The 20565-nt window shown below is 42.5% G+C and overlaps 1 pseudogene; it reads left to right on the top strand.

Moving 5' to 3' along the window:
- The window catches only part of LOC119900195, a 47436-nt pseudogene extending 32650 nt beyond the window's left edge, over window positions 1-14786 (top strand).
- The last annotated feature ends 5779 nt before the right edge of the window (window positions 14787-20565 follow it).

The raw sequence follows: 20565 nt of genomic DNA, 5'->3' as shown, positions 1-20565 counted from the left end.
ATTGACGACTGGCTCATCCTAGCCCAGTCTCGAGAGTTGGCAGTTCGGCATCGAGATGTCGTTCTGGCTCATCTGCTGCATTTAGGGCTGAGGCTCAATGCAAAGAAGAGTGTGCTGGCGCCCACCCAATGGACTACGTTCCTAAGGGTAGGATGGGATTCGACAACGATGCGGGCACAATTTTCTCCGGCACGTTTTGACACCATATTGGCTGCCGTGAAAGGGGTGAAGTTAGGCCACGTCATCACTATAAAACATTTTCAACGAGTGTCGGGTCTCTTGGCGGCTGCGTCCAGCGTAATACCATCTGGACTGCTGCACATGAGACCCCTGCAGTGGTGGCTAAGGACAAAGGGTTTTTCCCCGAGAGGAAATCCTTTCCGTCTGATTTGGGTTACGCGCAAGTGTCTTCGTTCCCTATCAGTTTGGAAGGAAACTTGGTTCCTGTCCCAGGGGCCCGTGCTGGGAGGGTCTTGTCGCCGGCTGGTCATTTCGACAGACGCCTCCCTCATGGGCTGGGGCGCGGTCATGGGCGGCCACTTTGCAAGGGGATCCTGGCAGGTGCATCAGTCCGAGTGGCATATCAACTGTCTCAAGATGTTGGCAGTGTTCCAGGCTCTAAGGAGTTTCCTGCCCGATCTCCAAGGCCACTACGTCCTGGTTCGTTCCGACAACACAGCGGTGGTGGCCTATCTGAATCACCAGGGCGGTCTGCGCTCGCGCCCTCTGTACAGACTGGTGCGTCAGATCCTCCTGTGGTCCAGCAGAGGTTACTATCGCTCAGGGCGATGTATCTCCTGGGGACGCAGAATCAGGGAGCAGACCTGCTGTCGAGGCAGGGGCTGAGGCCCGGGGAATGGAGACTTCACCCCAAAGTGGTGGAGCTCTTGTGCGGAGAGTTCGGCCCCATAGACGTGGATCTGTTTGTGTCTCAAGAGACTACGCACTGCCCGCTATGGTTTTCTCTCGTTCCTCCAGCCCCATAGGGTCTGGACGCCATGGTACATTCGTGGCCGAGGCTATGTCTGTACGCTTTCCCCCAGTCGCTCTGCTCCTGGGGGTTCTGGAGCGGGTCCGCCAGGACAATGTCAGCCTACTGCTCATGGCCCCGTTCTGGCCAACCCGGGTGAGGTTCTCGGACATCATGTCGCTCCTGGATGGCCCGCTTTGGCAGGTCCCTCTGAGGAGAGACCTGCTGTCCCAGGCGCAGGGCCGGGTTCTTCACCCTTGCCCTGCCGTATGGCGACTGTGGGTCTGGCCCTGAGGGGGCACAGTACCTAGAGGTGGGTCTAACAGCCGGAGCAGTCGAGACCCTCCTCAGCTCCAGGGCCCCGTCCACACGGAGGATGTACGGTCTGAAGTGGAGTGTTTTCTCCACTTGGTGTAGGGAGCGGTCAGTGGACCCTGTTACCTGCCCAGTGGTTCAGGTACTTGAGTTCCTCCAGGACCGGTTCTCTGCTGGTCTTTCCCCTTCCACCCTCAAGGTGTACGTGGCAGCTATTTCATCTTTCCACGCCCCTCTGAGGGAGGGGTCTTTGGGGAAACTTCCCTTGATTGTACGTTTCCTCCATGGTGCCCGGAGGATGAGACCTGCGACTCGGTCCAAGGTTCCCACTTGGGATCTGGCGGTGGTTCTTGGGGCATTGGCTGAGGCCCCCTTCGAACCCCTGGAGTCAGCTGAGGCTAAGCACTTGACCCTCAAGATGGCCTTTCTCCTTGCTATCACCTCTCTGAGGAGGGTGGGGGATCTCCAAGCGCTTTCGGTTTCCCCGCAAAGCCTGGAGTTTGCCCCGGGGAATATTAGGGCTATCCTGCACCCTCGTCCAGGATACATCTCTGAAGTGCCTTCTTGTGCGGCAGGGTCCACAGTGCTGCAGGCATTTCATCCTCCACCTCATGTGACGGCAGAGGACGGGAGACTTCATCTGCTCTGCCCTGTCAGAGCACTGAGTATTTACACTCTGAGGTCCTCCCGTTGGAGGAAGGCTGACCAGCTGCTAGTGTGTTTTGGGAAGGGGAACGCAGGGGAATGCAGGGTTACTTGTGGTTCCTAGAGTCTCCAAAAGTAGACTAGGAGCCAGAGCGTTCAGCTATCAAGCTCCTCTCCTGTGGAACCAGGTTCCAGTTTGGGTTCAGGAGGCAGACACCATCTCCACATTTAAGAGTAGGCTTAAGACTTTCCTCTTTGATAAAGCTTATGGTTAGGGCTGGCTCAGGTAGTCCTGAACCATCCCTTAGTTATGCTGCTATAGGCCTAGACTGCCGGGGGATTTCCCATGATGCACTGAGCTCCTCTCTCCTCTACTTTCTCTCCCTCTGTATGCAACCTTATCTCAATATTGCATGTTACTAACACAACTTCTCCCCTTTCTGGTAGTCTTGTGCTTTCTCGTCTCTCTCCTCTCTCCTCCTATCACTTCCTGCAGGTTTCTGGCTCTGGAGCTGTGGAGTCTGGAGCTGTGGCTGCGGGTCACCTGCTGCCCCGTGTTCCTGCTCGACACCCTCTGCTGCAACGACTATTGTTGCTAGTCTTATTGTTATTATAATCATTAACATTACGATGGTTACCATTAACACTATTATAAATATCTGTACCATTTTTCATTTAGTCTATAGCAACATTACCTTCACTGTGTGTACCTCTGTGTGTATATTGTGTAGGCTGCCTCCCTCCCCGGTTCTGCTCGAGGTTTCTGCCTCTTAAAAGGAAGTTTTTCCTTGCCTCTGTCGCCTAGTGCTTGCTCTTGGTGGGAACTGTTGGGCTTCTGTAAATAATATCATAGAGTATGGTCTAGACCTGCTCTTTTATGAAAAGCGCTGTGAGATAACTGTTGTTGTGATTTGGCGCTATATAAATAAAATTGAATTGAATTGAATTGAACGAGATACTGCATCGGCCCGCCGCACCTCTCTCCCCACCTGAAGTGCCTGCTTCACAGTTTAAGCTAATGATGAGTGTGTACAGGTTTGTTTTATACTCCTCCGGTTATTCCGTCACACCTTACCGTTCTAGCAACAAACCAATAGGATTGGAGTGATTTCATTCACTTTCAGACCTGCTACGCCTAGAGGCATTCCCATAGTGTCGTAACCGACGCAGTGTCTTGTTCCCCTTCTCGGGGAACGAGGGTTACATGTGTAACCCGAGACATTTCGCAAATTGACCCGAAACTTTGGCAGGATCATCTACAGACATTGCTGATCAAAAGCTATCCAAAGAATTTTGATTCATCTTTCCTTTTTTTTTTTCCATAAATTTTTACATTTGTGTATTTACGCACAATTTTACATAAATGCTCGGAAATCAAAATTGGCTTGTAACCAAACTCGGAGCATCTGTTCGGATGATTGGTCCGTGATTTGCTGAGCAGTTATGGGATATTCTTCCACTAGGGGGCACTACACAAACGTTTATACCTCGTAATTTGCTGATTGGATTTGTATAAAATTCGGTTTGGTAATGTGGGCATGGCTTATTACAACAAATGTAAATTTCTAGACATTTCTCATTTCAAACTTCAAAGAGCTGAAATTCTTTCAGCACATCCACTGATATGTAACAAACGTTTGCCTCACTGCAACCTATGGTCAAATTCAGAAGTCAGTCACTATATTTTTCAGAATATGCTAATTCAATTAACATCTATATCTCCACAAGTCTTTCTTCAAACGCTACCAAATTTGACACAGACTAGATGGCTGATATTAATTGTTGCAAAGGGTTTTTAAATCGGTCAACTGGTGAGTCTGCAGTGATCCTCAGTATCTTGCTGTAACTTGTACAGTACTTGTACGCACTACATTTTCGTTTTTGCTCAGTTTTGGATCAAATGCCACCAAAATTATTAACCACACACTTAAAACCAGCAGAATGATGTGTGATTTTTACAGAATTTTCTCACCAACATCTTGACTGTTGTAAGCGTTTTAAGTTTAAACTGACAAAACTATCTGAGTCAGGCACATGTCACGTCACTAGCTCAACTTGTGTGAAGGTGTGTAGAAACAGCCTGGCACCAGTAGCTCAGACAGTAAAGTCACCTACTCTGCAGATCTGAAGTTCCAGGGTTCAAATCCCCAAGTGACCAAATCAGACTTGCTGACAATGAGGGTGTTCAGATCATAGTGAGTTTAAGTTCTCTACTGAGTGAAACTTTATTTTTCTCTGCCTAAAAGTGTTTGTGTGGCTTAAATTTTAAACCTTTGAAACACAAAATGTTTTCAGGTACATATAAAGACACTCTCTGATCTCAAGGTGATGCTGTAAAAATCAAGTTTTGCTGTGTTTAGGCTGAGTGAAGTGGCAGGGAACTGAGGAGTGTTGACCCAAATGCAGACAACGGCAAGGCAAGAGGAGGATGTAGTTCAAAATAAAGTTAATTCAAGTAAACTAAACAGGTTTACATGGAAACTCGGGGCAAAAGGTCCAAACAAAGCAGAATCCAGAACAGAGATAAATCCAGCAAAGAGTAAATCCAAGGAACACAGGGTAATCCAACAACTGGGAGCAAAGCTAAGCGGAACACTCAACATCAGACGACAAGGACGCCACATAGACAAAACTGAACTGAGGGTTTAAATGCACAGGCAAACGATCAGGGAGGGAGTGCACAGGTGAGACTCATGAGGAACTAATTAGGCACGCAGACAGACACAGTGAAACAGGGCAGAGTGAAACAGGAAGGCATTGAAACCAGACAGACCATGAAACCAAAACGGACTCAACCAGAATAAAGAATAAACCAAAAACACAAGCAGACAGATCCATAGGCAAAAGTACAAAAAACAGGTAGAGGTTACTGAATATTGAATGAACAAGACTAAAATAAACAGAAGAAGAACAAAGCTAGATGAGAACACCAGACAGTGATAACAAAATAAAAGGATGGACAAGACATAAAGAACTAAGGACAAGGAACACGAGAAACAGAGGCAAATAGAAAGACACATGAAACAATAGCAAAACCAGAAACACACAGGGAAAGATACAACTCAAACACAACCCAAAATAACACTTTTGCGTTTCCACAAAAAGTCCAAATACTTTCACCACTTTAATCTCTTGAGTAATCTGCATCTGTTCTCTGAAAATGTGAAATGTTGAATTTTCCAATCATTGCCGCTTGCTGCTATATTTTTTAATATTTTAATAAAATTTTGTTTTTATTTGAATTACTGTAACTAGTGCTGGATAGGTCCCTAACACTTGTTGGCTGTTTCTTATCTCTTACTTTCCAAACAGCCTTTGGATTTTGAAGAAGTCCAGAATCTTGAGCTTGGCCTGCTCATTGAGAATGTAGCTCCTTTTGTGGAGGGTGGTGCTTTACTGATGGATGTGGATGTTCAGGTTGGAGAGGGTGATCCTCTGGCTACCGGAGCTGGAGCTGGTGCTGGAGCTGGTGCTGGTGCTGGAGCTGGTGCTGGAGCTGGAGCCGGTGCTGGAGCTGGAGCCGGTGCTGGGGTAGAGCTGGGAGTAGATGTGGGGTTGGATACAGGAGTTAAGCCGGAGGCAGGACTTGGCCCTGCAGTTGGAGTTCAGCCAGGTATTGGGTCTGGAGTGGGCATTGGACTTAAACCAGGTGTCAAACCAGGGCCAGGGACAAGGCCGAAGCCAGATGGACCAGCAAAAAACTACCCCATTAAGATAGCAGTGAATAATGTGCCAGAGGGTCCAGCATTTATACCTGACACCAAGAATGTTTCTGTATCAGAAGATCCAAATGAAGCACCTAAGCATGGTGTGATCACAGTGTTCGCTGCTGTTGATCCAGACACAGGAAAACCAGCTGAAGATGTCAGGTTAGTCAAGCTGCAGTTAATAGAGCCAAGTTAGCAGCTCTGTGCAACTGTACGCGATGTCTGACACACTGATGTTTGTAATGTTTACCATGTTCACCATCTTAGTTCAAGCACTGTAATATTTACTAATTAGACCTAAATACAAAAAATGCTGTGCCTGATGAGATTGTCATCAATTTTACAGGTATTTTAAACCAAAGTATTGGAGAAATCAAAGGTTTGACCTGATGATGATCCAACTATTAACCTCTTGATGACACTATATGAAAAGTCAGATGATCACCAAAGTTAGAGGGACAAAAATATCTCAACCAAATTTCAGGAAAATTAATTTATAAGTGCTGAGATACTCTTTAGTTTGGATTGATGTTGCCATACCTAAAGCTATGCCGCCAGCATGGAAAAAATGGCAACTATAATAAAGGATTAGTTTAACCATTTTGGAAAATACATCTATTTGATTTTTTTGATTTGAGTTAGATAAGAAGATAGATATCACTTTCCTGTCTATGTAGCTTGAGCAAGTTGAGTAACTGGGCTTTCAGACCAAATGCGAATTTAATCCTCGCAATGATTTCCTTGCAGGGTTTTATCGCTGGACTACAATAATTCAAATGAACACAACCCGCAATTACTACAGCTGTATGAACCCAAACAACACATTTTGCTGTGAATTAGTTGCAATAAATGGATCAAACTGATGCTGAAATAACTACAACATCATGCACATTCGTTAAACATATGAATCTGTGCTTTGTCAGGTCTGTCAGCAAGACAGCAGGACAACAACTTCTGAAATGTTTGTTTTCTGAATGGAGTTCAGATCAATCAGGGCTATGCTATGCTAACCTGTTCTCAGTAAAATACAATGATAACTGGAATAAAGTAACAGACACATATTTTCTGAACTCACCAACTCTTTGGGTGCCCACTGACACCAACACCAACAGTGTAACCAGAAATACGCAGTAGCTTGCTGCCGAGAAGCACAAGTGAAGACAAATATTTTAATCCCAAAAATTTAAGTAAAAAAAAAATCAGAGTATAATCCAGTCCGACTGAGGGTGTTTATGTGTCCAAAAGCTGCAGCGCTGCCCCCAGTTCTCTCCTCCACACCTCCCCGTGGCTCAGCAGCTCTGCTCTTTGCCTCCCTGCTCTGCCTGGTTTGTCTGGACGTCACAGACGGCATCGTGATGTCTCAATGCTGATAGGCTATCACGACACAGTGTCATTTAACTTTCAAAATTTTCAACTTCAAATCCCTTCGCGTCACTGGCAGCGGGTCCTCCGCACCGCCTGACAGGAAATCACATCTCACCGCGTATTTGCATTGACTTTGTATGTATTCACTCTGCCCCTACCCTCAATTCATATTTGCTCTGAATGTGCATTATTTATATATATAGATATATATATATTATAGATATTTTTGAACAGAGCCAGGCTGACTGTTTCCCCTCTGCTTCCAGTCTTTGGTTTAACTAATTGTCTCCTTGCTTCAGCTACGTACTTACACAGCACTTAGGTATCGATCTTCTCAACAAACTCTCAGGAAGAAAGTGTTGGTCCCTAAATGATTACTTACCAAATCACTGCTGATTAAACAGCTTATTGTTGCTTGTAATAATTTTCCTAATGTTTTTATTCTATTTCTTCCATATTTGTTGTGCTCCAGTTATGCCAAAGCCTATGATCCAGATAACTGGTTTACAATTGATGAAGAAACAGCTGAGCTTAAACTCAACAAGGTACCAGATAGAGAGTCACCGTTCTTGGTGAATGGTACCTACATTGCAAAGATTCTGGCCATAACCAAAGGTAATACCATTTGTATTTTATAATCCTGTAAACTTACAACAATAAGGCATTATTTCTTCCCTCTTGAACAACCTCCTTCCCTGCTGAAGGACTTTAGGACTCTAATTTCAACTCTCTACTTCTCTGAACATGATTTATCACCTGTATGTTTGAGTTGAATGAGTATTTCATGAACCTAGTTGCCAGAGGTAATTTATAAAATGAAGCACACTGATCTGTGACAGAACCTGCCAAACTATTTTCTGACTCAAGGTGTGTCTGACATAGAATGAGAAGAAGCCCAGGTACGAAATAATGTCCATCCCCTAATGGTTTTAACAGAACTCTTAAGTATGAGAAACTATGAAAAGAAAACCATTTGACACCTTTGATGTTCAGATGCGTGTAATAGAAAAGCTTTCAGAGTTACCATGCGTTTGCTTTTACTGCACACTGAGCAGTTAGTTTTGGCAGACTAATGTTCGAGTGTGTAAGTTACAGTAGGAAACAGGTGTTCACTACTGACTTGACCTTTACACTACAGAGTGGATCTTTGTGGTGCTGTGTGCTGTTTGTTGTCATCCTCAGACATGCCATCAAAGACAGCCACGGGAACAATAGCCATTCAAGTCAGTGATTCCAATGACCACTGTCCCACCCTGAACTCCACCCACAGCAGTCTGTGCTCTGATGGAAAAACTGTTTATGTTACTGCTTTTGACGAAGATGTTAGCCCTAACGCTGCTCCATTGACATTCAGAATCATACCTGATGGGACAGGAGGCAGCTGGGACGTAGAAGTCATCAATGGTGAGAAAATGTTCTAAAACAGACACAAACTATTTTCTTTCCTCATGCATTTGTGACTGTTTTTCAAATTTTCTTTTTAGCAAGAGCTTGTCACAATGTAAATGCTATGTAAATGCTCTGTATTTGTATAGTGTAAAGGACCAAGATATGAAGAAATATATTATTTGTGTTTTCATTTGCTTTCAAGCTGATGTTAAATTAAGTGAAGATTGTTAATTTGTCTTTAGAACATAGAAAAGATATAAATTCAGGTATGAGTAGGTATGATGCAAATTAGCAACAACAGGCATAAATGAGAAACCAGGGCTTGCAAAAGGTTCCTAGGTTTGTATCAAATATGCAGGCATTGGGGGAATCCATGTGCTATTTTGGCTTGCAGTCTGCAAGGAAGAGGTATGATGTGAATTCGCGACAATCGGCGTCAAGGGGTTAAATTGCTAAAAAGAGAGCTGTCCCTTGAATCAGAGTCAAAGTTTAAGGATTTTGTATTAGAATTTCAGAAACCAAAAAGTGAGTTTGAAAAGTGCTATAGAGAGTTTGTTATTGTTTTATTTTAATCCATCAAACTCAATTTAGTTTAAAACCTGACATACAAATTCTATTGCCTATATGTGCCTGTGTCTAGTAGCATACATCAGTAGAACTAGTAGTAGTACTACTAGTATTACTGCTGAAGTTAAGACCAATATTAATAATGATAATACAGTGTAAGTTTGACAGAGGGCTATCATTTGTTGCCTCTAGAGACAAGTGCTGCACTTCACTCACGCAATGCGCTGTGGCCTGGTTCATATGAGGTGCAGGTGGAGGTGTTGGACGCTCAGGGTTTGTCCTGCCCAGCCACTGAGGTTTTTACTGTGGACGTTTGTACCTGTGTGGAAACAAAGAACTGCAGCTTTAAGGCAGCCAGACTAGGAACTTCTGAGCTGTCTGCCCCAGCCATCGGCCTTCTGCTGATGGCAATGTGTTTGCTGACTTGTGAGTTATCACATCATATAACACATATTCATTTTAAAACAAAGATTTTCCTGTTTTTTAATTAATTAATTTCTAAGGAGTGTATCTACGGTCCTACACAAAAGTTGCTAAAGTTATACTGCTTATCCAGTATACTGCATGACATAGACGTCTTTGCATTTGGCAAGGAAGCACAGTGGAAGAGGCGATTAGCCTTAGTAAATATTGACTGTGTTGTTGTTTTAATTCAATACAGCAAAAATTAGCTTTATGTTGTTCTGAATATTTGGCTTCTCTCTGCAGTCATCCCTCTTCTCCTGTTGGTCTGTCAGTGTGGAGCAAACACTATCTTTCCTGACCAATTTAGTGATCTGCCATTTGATGCCAAAGAACACCTCATATCCTACCACACTGAAGGCAGAGGCGAGGATAAGGTTGGCTGGCCTTTTTGTCTTTTTTTTAGGGGAAGAGATACCTAACTTTTTTATTTTAGTTTACCAATATACTGAAGTTGTCAAAATCATACATAATATGTGTCAATAAGTATTTTTTTTTCATTTTATTTCTTCTGCTCTTTTTTTTAGGAAGTGCCAATCCAAAGTGTCCCTATCATTTTGGGGACCCAAAAGAAAACTGAGATGGCACCAGCACCAATATTTAACACCATTCCTTTAAAAATCAAAGACTCTCATCAGACATCCACAATCTACAATGAATCTGTGCAGAAGTTTCAGGAAACCAGCCAGCATTTGATGGAGGTTGACAATGCCTACAGGTTTTCAAGGGCTTCGTTCAACCATGGCAATGGCAGCGATACATTCAGCAGGCAAACACTTGGCATCCAACACATGACAGCTGTGTATGAGGATATAGCCCTATCTGATGTTTTCCTTAATGATTACTACTCACAGGTACTATGTTAGCTTAGCATTTCTCACCAGATCTTCCACATACAACCATATGTTCAGAGTTGATTGAGTTGTGTTTGTGCTATTTCTTTGTCCTAAACAGAAAGCGATGTGTGCTGTGCCAGTGAAGGACAGCCTGATGGTGTATGATTTTGAGGGCCAGAGCTCTCCTACTGGCTCAGTGGACTGCTGCAGCCTCCTAGAGTCTGATAACGACCTGCAGTTCCTCAATGACCTTGCACCAAAGTTCAGGACTCTAGCTGAGATCTGTTCAGCTTCTACACCAATACCTAAAAACTCCCCGACATGCAAAGCAGCTGCTGCTTTCAAAACCACAGTGGATACTGTTGAACTAGATGTTGAGCCCATAATTGAGCATACTGATATAAAGACAGAGAAAGTCATGTCATCAACAAACATCTCCAAATCATCCAACAGTACTGTAAGCACTGCCCTGCCATCTATGACACTTACTCACACCAAGGTTACTAACAACAGTCATTCCTCTAACATCAGTAATTCTGCTACCCTGCCCTATCAAGTTCAGACAGTGGTACTACAGCAGCCACCAGTTTACTACACTACCAGCCCTGTGCAAAAGCCCATGCACTATGTCATTCAACCACAGCTTCAGAACACTGTTTTGCTGGCTGATGTAACCAATGGATCTAATTTTCCAGGCCTGTATGTAGTCAGTGGACCCCAACGTCCTTCTGGACTTTTAATCAGTGGATCGCAAGGCTCTCCTTCTGGGTTAGTTATCCAAGGCATTGAGAGCCCCAAAAGCCCTACCAGCCCCACCCTGTTGCTACCTGTTAGCCCAGGTCAGGGTCAGGGCTCAGTACTTGTGGATGGCTGGAAAATAACAGGGCCAAAACCTGATGGTAATATGTTAGTTGAGAATAAGTGTAGTCCAGGTGGGGCAGAGTGGGTGGACCCAGGGTCATCTCAGGGCACTTTGCCAAGAGGTGCTATCCTGGTAAAAGAAGCTGCTCCCCCTCAGGGGGTGTTAGACCCAGCAGCCCAGGGGACTGTGTGTGGCTTTTTGCCAGGACATACTGTTGCTAAAAACTTGGGTGTTGTTGCGGAAAATAGAAATTTGGGGCAAACAAGGATTGGGCAGCCAGGGGAGATGGGGTTAGGGCCAGTAACTGTTTTGAGATTTGGTGTTGAACAGCCAATGATGGGGATGGAATATGGGGTGTCAGTGGAGCCAGAAGTCAGACAGGCTGGAATTTGTCCAGCTGGGCTGAGTCAAGTCGGTATTAGGCCAGTCAGTGTAACCCTGTTCGAAGAAATACCTCCATTGGAGCAAACAGTGAATGCCAGTGGTATTCTAAAAGTATGTAGAATAGATTCAAAGGAAGACAAGATGAGTAATGTTGTAAATTTGATCATTCCTACTAAAACCACTAAAACTCATCTGCCTTTAAATGAAGTGGTTATGGTAAAAAATCTGTTAAAGCATGACAGTTATCCAGCTCAGAACATGCACGATGATACAGTTGTAGAACAGCAATCAGAGCAAGACACAGATGAGGATCCTAGTGAGATGGTCCAAAGCACACTTAAAAACTATGAGGGTATCCAAGACTATCCAACACAAACAAGTGCAAATCTTGAGGACAATATTGTGAAACCATTACCGGGGCCAGCTGCCCTGCAGACATCATTTGAGCAGTCTGACACAGTGGTAGAGAAACCAGGAGATACAATGGATAGAATTGTGGCTGATCAATTAAATAAAACGACTGAAGCTCCTACAAACAAATTTCAAGCAGAATCCAATGGCCCACAAGAGAATGCAGAAGAAGCAGCTATGACTTCACAATCAGAACAGCAGGAAAATTGTGTTCCCTCTAAAGGTTTGTCAGAGAAAGGTATATCTTTAGTTACTGAAAGGTCCTCCGCAGAAGCTTTCCTACCTGGATTGGATGTCACCGATTTAGTCAATACAGACAAAGAGATTGAAGAGACATCAAAATTTCCTCGACAAAGAAAAGCCACTTCTATTATAGATGATCAAATACATGAGGGCACAGAAGAAAGTGTGGGCAGACAGAAAGCAGCTCCTTCGACAGAAGAAGCAGAAGATAAAGGAAAACCCGTTCAGTTCAGCATAGTTGAAGGGCTAGAGAACAGAAGTTCTGAAGTTAGGTCCAAACCTGAATCAAATAAAATCAAAGAGGATCACAGTGTAAGGGAGCTGGAGAAGGATGTAAGTCTAGTAAAGAAAGTTGTTTCAGACTTTGAAACACACCAGGTTTTTGCCACTTCTGATAATATACAGGCCGGAAATAATCTGGGGGAAATAACTACTGTCACCAGTGATGCACCTGAAGAGGTTGAGGCTGAGCACAAGCAAGTGTTAGATTGTGAAGTGGGGCTCAATACTGTAGGTGATGAATTGTCAGCAACTCTAAATGAGATTTCAACAAACAGAGTGAATGCGTCTGAAGACAGGTCCATCCCTGATCTAGAAGCAATGCCAGAACTAGTGGATCATAGTGAACAGCATAAGATAGACAAAGGCCATGCAAAGACAGGTATTGCTGATGCTGGAGAAAAAACATTTCATTCTGTGAGCAAAAGAATAACTAACCAAGAGGAAGGACAACTGGGTGATTCAAATTTGATATCAGTGTCAGAGGAAATTACCACTCAAGCACAAGTAGAGGGCTCTGATGTGCCAACCATTCCAACATTTGAGCAACATCTGCATACAGCAAAAGGCAGTAGGCCTGGACACAAAGAAGATCATGACAATCAACAAAATATAGGATTGGGATTCCACAAGGATCATGTCAATGCAAATGTAGACAGTATAAGTGACGAAGAGAAAGAGGAGATAATGGTGGAGGAAGGAGTGTCACTGAGTTTCAGCACCTCCAATGACCAATATGAAAGACAAGATGCATTGAGCACAAGTTCTCAAATGGATGCTCAATTCATCTCAGATGACAACATTACTGAAGAAGAGAAAGATGAGGATACTCTGGAGGAAATGGTGTTACCAGTGCAGCAAAATATAAGCATCTCAGATGGTGAAGATGAAGACGGCACAATAGAGAATGCATCTCACGCGAGTTCTGAAGTGGATGATACCTTAATCACAGATGATGACATATATGTTCCAGAGAACAAGGAAAGGAGTGTGGACGTAATGGCATTACACATAAAGCAAAATGCTAGCATCATAGATGACCAAGGTGAAGAGATTGAAAGAGAAGCAGCATCAGGAAGAGATTCTCCACTGGAGGATCAGCTCATCTCAGAAGACAACATAAGAGATGGAGCGAAAGAGGTGTCACCTGTACAGCAAACAACTATCATCTCAGGTGAAGATAAAGAGAGAGAAAAAGAAGTTTCATCCCACACAGTGAAAGATAAGCTTATGTCAGATGACAGTGTAAATGATGGAGAGATAAGGAAGAAAGCCGCACCATCCATCCAACAAAATATTGCTTTTTCAGAAGACCAAGATGAAAAAAGTGAAAGAGAAGATGCAGCAAGAAAATGTTCTCAGTCAGATCAGCTTATGTGCTCGATTAACATATATGATGAAGAAAAAGAGGAGGATATTGTGATCCCACCTTTACAGAACAATATAAGAGTGCCAGATGACCAAAATGTTGCAAATGCAAAAGAAGACATATCAGGCATGAGCGCTTACGTAGAGGAAGAAGGCATTATGTCTTACTGTATCTTAGAAGAAGACTCACAGTCTTTAGAGAGTGAGAGTGTAGAAATGAATCAGGTGGCAGCAATGTCAAAGGCTGAAATGCCATGTGAAGTGACTATAAATCAAGTAAGTAGACTCTTCTCACATAACTCTAGATATTCCTGAAAGACAATATACTGAATTAGTGAGGGGTGCTAACATGGAGCGCTTGGAGGATGTGGTCACATCTTTAGAGGAATCCCTGTCCAGGGTGGCCACAGGACAGGTTTGTATGTCCAGTGAAGACAAAGGAACCAGTGCTAGCATAATGGCATCTGGACAACTAGCAGAGGGTAAAATAACTCAGTCCAATTACCAGAACACAGACGTAATTAAAACTGAGGGTGAAGATCGCACTTTGGAAAAAGGCAAAGCAGAGGTAACTTTTGCAGATTAGAGATGGATTAGATGATGCATCTGGGCAGGTATCACTTACATATTCTGAGATTAAAGTGGTGGACAAGGCCACATCTTTGGTGTTGGATAGAGACCCAGGCCCAGCAGAAACAGGAATTGCTAGTTTTATTGCAACAGGTGCGATGGCTGAGGAGGCTGGTTATCTTGTTCAGAATGACAGTGTGCACATGACTGAAGAAGCAGCAGTGGTAGGCCCAGAAACTATGGAGGAAGCTGGTTCAATAGAGGCTGTGTCTGAGACAAGTGGTGGGCAAGTAAGTTCTGTACAGCTTCAGACAGTCATCAAACAAGTTCCTCAGAACAAATCCAGAAAGAGCAAAAAGAACAAGAGTCCTCAAAGTCCCAAAAGCCCCTCTGAAAAGTGTAAGCAACAGTGATTGCTTTCAGTTTGAAGCTGCATTTACAACTACACACTTTAAGTGTTAAATGTGGAGGTGGGACCAATGTCTGCCTTTTCTCCATTAATGTATGGAAAATTTATATAAAGGGAAACACATTCAGGTGGCAGGTGACAATTCAAAATATAAAAATCTAACAGGCATTCTGTATTGCTTTCAGATATGTAGATTAACTTTTTTAAAGACCAACTTTTAAAAAAGTTGCAATATAATGAGAATCATGTCATAATTTTTTTAACCTTTATTTATTCAGGGGAGCTTCACTGAGAGGAAGCCTCTCTTTTGCCGGAAGGCCCCGATCGAATTCACGCCTGCCCAGTACAACCGCAGTGGTTTGTTGGCCACTAAGCTGTGTGGGGTGATGGGCCTTGCTCAAGGGCACCTCAGTGGTGGTACATGAGGGAGGACAAGAACTGCGTGGTTTAATTTCCACACCCAGATTCTATCCTGCCGCTACGGGGATTGAACCGGTGACCTCCCAGTCACAAGCTCACTTCTCTAACTTCCACTGCCCTAATATTTTAACGAAACCTGCCCTGTGCTCTGCTGTGCATTAGCCTGTATTAATGCCTGCTGATATTCCCTTTCACACCATCTGACAGACACAGAACTGTTTGGGACTGTACTGGGTGAGAAGAGTGTGCTACTCTTCATCGGAGGTGGAAAACATCTGATTAAGCAGGAATCTCACCACAAATATTAACTTCTGCACCTCTGATGAAGCACAGCCACTTCAGAAGGAAGCTTCCTGGCGCAGGGACAGTCCCAAACAGCCTGTCAGTTGTCTCTGACCAAAAGGGACATCAGAGCATCAGGTGTGTCAAGTTATTCTCTTGCTGTTAACTGTTTGTGCTGCAAATACATTAACTACACACTGAGAGACAACATTGGTTATATTTACATGTTTTGATCAAAATCGAAAGCTGGGGACAATCCAGTAGTCTCTGACAGGCCTGAAGCTGTAACTGATGCATGCTGATTAACAGAGGACAGAGAACCCAACGATATCAGATTATTTTCAGGGCTTTAATGGATGATTGGAATGACAGTTCTTATTTTTGTTTAAAAGAAAATCTTTTTGAGATCTGGGGCTTTTCAAAAGGGCTTCTGGGGCAGAAGGTCTGTTTTACCCAACAACTCATATCTATATCTATATAACACCCAATATGTGAGGCTTCGGTTTAGAACTTCATCTAGTAAAATTATTACAAAAAATGTGCTGGACGCTTTGATTCAGCTTAGCATCTGTGATTGACCAATTAGGCCTTAGCATCAGGTGTTTTCTTTGTGTTGCAGAGTTGAGACTGTGTAGGACAGAGACACAAAGTAACGCAAGTCATATGTGAAGGGGAACATACTCCCAACCTATGTAAGCTATGTAAGCGCAGACAGCGTGGTGTTTTAACATCTTGATCTAGACAAACTGAACACACGTTCCCACCCGGTTGTGCTTTGGTTAGTTTAAGGCACAAAAACCACTTCCTTAGTTTTAAGCACAAAATCTACTTGGAAAAGATTGTAAGTTATGTTGCATACCTGACATAACTTATGTTAAGTTTACTACAGTACATTACTTCATCAGACATCAAGACATTATTTACTTTTGATTTCGCACAGGAGCCATACAGCGGGTTCCTGGATTAGTCCTGTGTTTGTGTGACTATACAAGAGAATGAATGTATAAGGTCTCGCTTTAAAGGCCCAATAAATTTAGATCATATAAATTTGAGGTAAATTCTTATATTATTGAAGACTGGGTTACAGATTAAACATTCTGTGTTTTGTGTGTCTGTCAATTAATCATAAGTGAAAGTAAAATGCCTTTTTACAGCTTTGATTGCAAAGATTTATATAAATATAGCAAGTTCCAATTGTGTGTTTATAAATTTGGTGGTGGGTCAACCCTTTTGTTACAATTACTTGCAAAATGAGCCTTATTTCATGACATAATGTATCTTTCATTTTACCATATAGCCACAGTTGTGTTAGCAGCATCTGTAACTTGCTTTTAAAGGTCCAGTGTGTAAAAATGTCAGCCACCAAAAGCTTCTCCTCCACGCTTGGAAAAGGAGAGGTGAGTGGTGACTGATGGTGCATTCATGTTGTGTCAGAATAATCTGATTTTTTCCCCCCTGCTTAAATCTTGTTTACAAAAAGAAGAAGAAGCAGACAGAACAGTAATCATATATATAAGAAGACACAAATAATAAATTTGCCAGGGGTAGTATATATTATTTAAAGATATTGAAAGAGGAGTTTTCACAGCCTTTTTAGAAATGAAATTGATATACGATATTATAGATGTCTGCGTGTTGACTATACGCTCTGTTAATGCTAATCCAACGCATCTTTGTAGTAGCATCCATGTTGATTCTACATTCCAACTTAAGAGCACATAAACACACTGAAGCCAGAAGAACAACTTCAGGAAATGGAACCATCCAAGTGAGCCATTGGTTGCAATTAGCAAGCCTCACCACTAGATGCCACTTAAATTTACACACTGAACCTTTGATGAAATGTACATAATTACAAGACAGGGCTGGTTAAAATATGGAGAAACTATGCTGGATTTAATGAACATACTTGTCTGCACCTGTATGTGGTAGTAAGTGTGTTAAAGCTATAGCTAGGCGATTTCATCTTCTTACCAGTATATAAAATTACCATTACCATTCAATTTTTATTAAAACACAATTTAAGAAAATTGAATACTGTCATCATTTCATTTAAGTATATTCTGTATACTGTGTAAGTGTGTCACCTCTGCACATGACTGTGCTGTAATACTTTGTCTTATTTTCTAGTTTTTGTATGAAAGCATATATAATGAGGGAGGGGTCTACAGGAGGGATGGTGTCTTAAAAGAGGAAGAAAGCAAGTGCTCTCATTGCTGCATGCTTGCCTTGGATGTGAGCCAGTTTCACTGTATATATAATTATCAGCAGGCATTTTGATGAAAGACATCCCAGAACTGACTGATGTTGAGCACTAGAGTGAAGGAGGTGTGTCCACCAATCCGAACGGTCTGTTTGTGAGGAAGTCCAATATCCAGTTGCAGAGTGCTGAGTTTGCTGATCAGTTTCATGGGGAGATAGTGTTGAATGCGGAGCTGAAATCCACAAACAGCATTTTCTCAGGGTGTGTGAGGGCTGAGTGGAGGGCAGTGGAGATGGCATCCTCTGTGGATCTGTTGGTTCTGAAAGCAAACTGGTGAGGGTCCAGGCTGGCTGGGATGTTGTTGTTTATGTGCTGAAGAACCAGTTTCTCAAAGCACTTCATCAGAATTTTATTTCTTGTGAAGTATATGTCGATGCTTCTCAGGTTCTTGTTGATGTCTTTTGTGATGTTTTTTATGAAGCAACACTGCACTGTGCCAAGCAGAATTTACCCTTGGGGACAATAAAGTTAACCTAACCTAACAGGGGTGAGAGCCACAGGGGGGAAGTCATTCAGACCAGACACTGCAGACTTTTTAGCTACAGGAATGATGGTGGCTGCCTTGAAGCAGGTGGGAACCCTCTCCTGAGACAGTAAGATGTTGAAAATGTCAGCTGATTGGCACACTGAATTTGCATCTGGAGCAATGTAAACAGCAGTAACAGAAACACTGGTGAATTATCTTGGCAGATAATATGGCTGACAACTTAATAAAAATTCCACATTTGATAAACATTGTCCATCCACCTTGACTGCGTTTGAGCACCAAGCATCGTTGATGTAAACACAGTCCTCCTCCCCTCATCTTACCAGCCTCTGGTAAGTGCAGAAGACGGTCCTCCCTTTAAGTGTAATAGCTACCTCTGGTATGCTCTTGTGAAGCCAGGTCTCAGGAAATATAAGGGCACAGTCTCTGAATTCCCGTTGCTGAGTTTGTCTAAGTCTTATTTCATCATCGACATTAGCCAAGAGTAGGTTGGGAAAACCCTTACATCCAACCTGGGTAAGCGTAACCGACTTTTAGTCCGGCTGTTCTGCTTGTTTTGACGGGAGATAACGTGGCCATTGATAATTTTCAGGTCTGCTGCACTCAGTCCAGTTTCCTGCACTTTCTTTTCCATTGTTGATTAGTGTACTTCGTCGTAACTGATCATAATTAGGGGTCCAAGCTGGAGGGGGAAAGATCCCAGTAACTGGATCCCAGTAACAGTGGTGCTGGGAAGCCTATTGAAATCAGTCAGATTTTTTATTACTTTTGGGGTTTTTTGTATTCTTCCTTAAGTAAAAGTCATACTGCAGCCTAATCCGTAAAAATTCTGTAAGTGAAATTCACAGAGCTGGTATAGACTGCTTCAGACACCTTAGATGCAAAAAAAAAAAAAGAAAAATCAAACGTCAACCAACAGGTAGACTTTTAATCAAGGTAAACAGATTTTGGCCCATAACTCCCACATAGTACACCGCACATTCAAAAACTGCATGTCGTGATATAGGCCAGATCCATATTTAGGTCATGCCTATATCCGTATAATTTTTTCCTGCAAAATCGGGAAATGTGCAAAGCCTACTTTTTTTAACTCCTCCCAGGCCGTGCCATTTCCGCCTATAATTACTACTACTCCAAGCGGAGAGTTCGGTCTGCACCAAATTTTGAATGTAGAATCTGTGGACCCTCATGATCAAAAGTTATTAAAATAATTAAAATTTTAATAATTCAGTAATTGCTTATATTGTAAAGACAACTAGAATGTCAAGGACAAAACAGGAAATTATATCTCTGCATAGGTCTGTACAGTTAACACAAAACTTATGCTATTGCGTTCCCATGCCTCACTAAGAATGTGTGCAAAATTTGGCATCAATCGGCCACTAGGTGGTGCTTTTTAGGCCAAATTTCAAAATATGCTTAGATTACTTTTCGAAGCTAGTCTTAAATAAATGTTTTACTGCAGGACTGCAGGTCCAACTTGCATCTCCTCGGCAGGCAGCAGGGCGCGGCTTACGCCTGGGGGCTTGGACCCCTTTGAAACCTGCTTACAGATCTACTCTTCTTACTTTTCTCTGCTAAAACTGTTTGTGCAGCAAAAACACACCAAAATTGACAGGTGGTTTGAAAATTCCACCCACTACTCAAAAAAATACAAAAAATCTACAGACTTCACTGATCTGAAGTTATTAAACAATTTGATACATCAATCTGTTTTTCTTTTTTTACTTTTGGGTCTTAACGTATATTTGTACATAAATAAAAATTGGCCTAGCTGTTATAACCAAACTTAGAACATCTGTACGGATAGTTTATATCTCGTACAACAAAATTTAGTAATGATTGCTGAAAGTGGGCATGCTTATTACAAAAAATATAAATTTCTAGAAATTTCTCATTTCAAATCACCCATACATCCTGGAGAGCGGAACTTTTTTATATGTTTGCCTCACTGCAACCTTCAATTCTGAAGTCCGTCACTTCTATACTTTTCAGAATATGCTAAATCAATTAACATCTATATCTTCGTTCAAATGCTTCCAAAATCAAAACTGACATTCTCTAGATGGCAGATAAAGTGTTTCAAAGGGTTTTTAGATCGATCAACTGGTGAGTCCACAGTGATATTCAGTGTCTTGCTGTAATTTGTACGTATGCACAACATTTTCTTTTTTGCTCAGTACTAGATCAAACGTCACCAAAACATTTGGCAATACTGTGTATTTTTTGTTAACGGCGGTATGTTACATTTGAATATATTTGTAATATATCATTATGCATTATTATGCCATATATATAAAGGTCTAAACCATTCTCTCTGCATGGTGTTTT

Source organism: Micropterus salmoides, unplaced genomic scaffold (assembly GCF_014851395.1).
Source record: "Micropterus salmoides isolate LMB-PRFRI ecotype aquatic unplaced genomic scaffold, ASM1485139v1 Ms_hic_scaffold_13, whole genome shotgun sequence".
NCBI classification, from domain to species: domain Eukaryota; kingdom Metazoa; phylum Chordata; class Actinopteri; order Centrarchiformes; family Centrarchidae; genus Micropterus; species Micropterus salmoides.
Note: the sequence above shows the minus strand (reverse complement) of the source record. Positions and strands in the feature narration are given on the sequence as shown.